We start from the raw sequence: 5,000 nt of genomic DNA on the forward strand, positions 1-5,000 counted from the left end.
CTTCCTCCAACGCCTAGTTCTCCTACTTCCACCATGAGGAAGAAAAATAAAATTGACGGTTTTGGTATTGTTTCAAGAAAATAGTATTCAAAATGGAGCAAATTCTTTTACTGAAGTAGAAAAAAAAGCAATGATTTGTAAAGGTCGTAAATTTTCTTAGTGATTTACTTTGTTTTATTATGATTACTTTATTGAAAAAAAAAATACTTGCTCTATCTACACCTATATTGAAATAATGTTGATCAATATGGAGATTGGTATGAAATGAAAGACAAGATTCCCAGATTCAGAATTAAATCCTTTGATTTTGAAAAACAGTAAAGAAAGCATTAAAAGGCATGAAAAGACGCAAAGCAGCAGGAGAAGAGGACCTAATATTTGAATAAATAATAGATAGAGGAGATTTTCTAACAGTAAATAGCTGACTTTTACACAAAGTTTCAGCAAGAATACTCTATCCCTATAGCTTGGAAGTTTTTATCATTATACTAATTAAAAAAAAAAAAAAAAAATCCTGAAAATTACGGCCCAATGAGTATTCTCTAAGAAATATATGGAATATTTACAAAGATCATATTAGGTTGAATAGAAAAAACAGCTAGATTTTAATCAACTAAGAGAAAAGGCTGGCTTTAGAAGGGAATATTCAACAACTAACCATATCCAAGTAATTAACATGCGAATGGAAAATGAACAAAGTATGACAAACTACTGTGTATGGCATTTATAGACTATGAGAAAGCTTTCGATTCTGTCAACACTTCAGCAGTAATGGAAGTCCTTCAAACACAAGGAATAGATCATTCTTATCTTAATAGACTTGAAGTTATCTATACGAAAAGTACAGTAATCCCAAAATTACATAAAGATATTAAGAAAATTCCAATTGAGAAATGAGTTAGACAGGGAGATTCCATCTCTCCTAAATTATTCACAACATGCCTAGTAAAAGATTTTAAGAATTCAAATTGGGAAAATGTAGAAATTAACATCAATTGGGAATACTTTAAAAACTTAAGACTTGGCATAATTATGTTTAGTGAATCATGGGAGGAATTACAAAAGATGATAGACGATTTGAATAGAGAAAACAGACTTGTTGGACTGAAAAGGAATATGATGAAACCTATGCTAATGTTTAATGAAAATGCAGAGACAAAACAAATAAGGGCTATGGATGATCCTCTAGAGACTGATAAAGAATGCTTTTACTTAGAACAGTGTTTCCCCAGGAAATAAAAAATGGATAAGCATGAGATGGAAGCTTTTGGTAAGCAAAATGAGATTGAGAAAAGTAAATGGCCTATTCTCTAAAAAGAAAAATATTTAATGAGATGGTCCTATCAGTATAGACGTATACATCAGAAACTTGAGCCTTACTAAATCTTTAGAACAAGCTAGTTGCAAATCAAAGAGGTTTGGAAAAAATACCGATGGGAATAATACTATGAGACAGAAAAAAAGTAACATAGATACGAGAGCAAACTGAAGTAGAGGATATTCTTACAACACGTGAGAAAAAGAAATGGAAATGGGCAGGACATAGAATGAGATTAACAGAGTAGGTAACTAGATATTGCAAAATAAAGCAGGGGAAGGAAGAGAAGACTATGGATTGATGAATTAAGAAAAGGAGGTGGAAAGACATGTCTGAGGTCTTTTTTCTGTCGTGGACTAGTAACTGCTGCTGCTGCTGGTGGTGCTGATGATGATGATGATGATGAGCGTGCGACCCGTCAAAAATGGTGGCTGAATATTTAGAAAGAGATACAAACACACACACATCTCTCTCACCAGGGTATGTCTACTCGCTCTCCGCAAACTAGGGGACCTGCAAAGCTGTGCATGATGGTATATATATATATATATATATATTATATGTATATATATATATATATATATATATATATATATATACATTCATATATATACGTAATTATTAATTTCGCCCCTTTAAACGTATTCATACATATATTCATATAACACACAAGTTCCAGTGACCTACCACCAGTAGTAAGTCATTGGAACTTTAGTTTTTTAACCAATTTCGAATCCACGGTCAACCAAAAGTTATTATCATAAAGGTAATCCTCCCTTGGGTAACCTGATCCCGAGGCAAAGACAATCCGGTATTAAGAGGTATTTGAGCTTATATATATATATATATATATATACTGTATATATATATATATATATATATATGTAGATATATATATATATATATATATACATATGTATATATAGATACTTATATATATATATATATATATAATGTATATATACATATATATATATATATATATATATATATTAATCATACTTTATTTCTTATTAACAGATCTAGGCCTACTTTGGATTTCTAAGGGAGAAGGGCGGGAGAAAGAGAGGAGTTGGAGGAGCGAGGGAGTGTTTTAGAAGAGGTTAATACTTCACCCGGAGTTATGGGTCGTCGTTGGAGTTTCGTGAACATTACGATGACAAAATGGTCGTAAAACTAAAAAAGGTCGCAGCTAAGTGGAGACCCTTGGTCATGTTCGCTATGACAAAGAAAATGGTTATTTCGAGGCACATAATTGTTTGTTCTTCGTTATTTTTGTTGACAAACATTGTGTTTGTTTGTTTGTGTGGTTGGAATGTTTCTAGTTTTTGTTGTTTATCCAAAATATTAGATGGTTATAGATATATTATTTGATATATATTACGACCGTGAAATACGTATTGAATATAAATTCGGCGTTCAAGGTTTTTACAATAAAAGAAAAAAAAATATATACAAAAATTAAGGTCATAGACTATAATGTGTTTTATTATATCATGAATGTTTGATGGAAATCTCAGTCATAATAATTACTGTATATATTTGATCACAAGAAATACACAAGTTAAAATTTGTATTGTTTTGTCCCGAAAAAGATATAAAATATCCAAAATCTCTCTCTCTCTCTCTCTCTCTCTCTCTCTCTCTCTCTCTCTTTACTTCCTCAGGGTCTCACTGACCGTCACCCTTGAAAGTCACTCAAAATAGGAAACAAACTTGTGAAAATCTTGCTCCAAATACAGCAAGAATGAAAGACGTCTGAAACTTGCCCTCTATTTCAGCCTTACATGGAGTCAACGCCTCCCCCCACCCCCCACCCCGCCTTATACCAATGTTCTCACCCCACCTGGTCTCTGTACCAATGCGGTCTTATAAGGTTGCACACAGCAGGATTGCCAAAATGGCGGAATTAAGGGTTTAATGACGAAAATATAGGTCTACAGAGGGATACCCCATCATTTCAATTTTAGATTTCTGCTTCACTCTGCCTGGAACGGAAAATATCTCCGCATATATCAAGGTTGAAAAACTAGTTTTTGGCAAGTAAATCTATTTTTATAATATGACGTCTATGTTTCTATATCTGTTGATATCTATATTGTAATTTGGCTGATGTTATGATGTATTTCGGTACTGCAGCGTTTAAAGGCCATTTTCCTTACCAGGAGGAATTCTTAGGAAGAACCAGTGCAACAGTGGCACACAAACAGCATAGTTGCCCTCTTAGCGCTTTTCGCGCTAGATCTGGCGCGTTTCTCGTAAGTTTGGCGCGTTTTCCTAATTAGCGCGACCGCACTATTTGATGCTTTTAGACAATCTAGCGTGGAACATAGCGCTTTTCCATCTGATAAAGTATATGATAGACTGACTGCATTTTTCTAACTTTTGACATACTGTTTTGTATCAATTTCCGCTTTATCAGCTATCTCTCTCTCTCTCTCTCTCTCTCTCTCTCTCTCTCTCTCTCTTCCCAAACTATGTTGGAGAGTCCTACAGTAAAGTAAAAAAAATAGTTCTGTTAATGAAGTTATTAATCCTATACAGCGCTTTTAAGAAAGGATTTAGCGCGTTTCTGGCACGTTTTGAAGCTCCTGTAGCGCGTTTTCAAAATCAGAAATGGCAACCCTGACACACAGTAGCGTCACAGAGCTGTCGGTATAAGCACTCGGTCGCCCCCTGGCTACCGAAGACGGAGTCATCGCCGGCGTGCTGCGGTTTAAGCCGTGTCATGGGGAGGTCAGCGCTGCTGGTTCCCGCCCGAGGGCGAAGGAAGCAACGATTACATCGGCCGCCGTATCCGTTAGCGTCTTCCTTTTTTATTCTTTTTTAGATTTCTTTCTTTCTTCTCCTGTGTGAACGACAATGAAGGGGTTTGGAAAGGAACCAAGGAGTCACTGAATGCAGTGCGGTTATTATTGCAATGGCTTTTCATTTTTTTGGGGGGGTTGGGGGTGGGTGGAGGGGGGGGGGGGCGGCTGCCAGTTTTAGAGTTATTACTGAATTCGTTGTTTGACCTTTCGTTTTTCGATAATGTTTATTTGCTATCCGTTGCAATACAGTTATTCTAATTTATTTTTGGGTTTAGTTTCTGAAGTAAACTACATACATAAGTCGGGACACTTTCGGCCCATTTCATTTTAAGTAAGCCTTCATATTTGTTTTTCTCTCTCTTACACATGCATGCGCACATACACACACACATACCAATGCTGAATTTCAAATAACAGCGTTAGCTTTGAAACTAATTTCAACAAAGTAGTCACTGCCATATTCTGGCTTCAAATGCAGTATTGTAAATGAAACTGCTAAGCAGAAAACATTTGCATCATTAGTATGTTACTGCAAGCGCGGCCTAATCCCTTCCACAAGCTGTAGTCTTTTGCTCTCACCAATAATTCCTTTTCTTGGGTTTTACAGTTCTTTCTTTCCAGAACCCCAGTAAATCCTGGTGGCCGATGTGGTAACGCCCCTGACTGGTGAACGCTAGACTGGGGTTCGAGTCCCGCTCAAACTCAATAGTTTCTTTGGTCGCTGCAACCTCACCATCCTTGTGAGCTAAGGATTTGGGTTTTGGGGGAGTCTTTAGGTCTATCTTCTGAGTCATTAGCAGCTATTGTCTGGCCCTCCTTAGTCCTAGCTTGGATGGAGAGGGGCCTTGGCCGCTGATCATATGTATATATGG

The sequence above is a fragment of the Palaemon carinicauda genome, chromosome 4, assembly GCF_036898095.1.
Source record: "Palaemon carinicauda isolate YSFRI2023 chromosome 4, ASM3689809v2, whole genome shotgun sequence".
In the NCBI taxonomy this organism is placed as follows: domain Eukaryota; kingdom Metazoa; phylum Arthropoda; class Malacostraca; order Decapoda; family Palaemonidae; genus Palaemon; species Palaemon carinicauda.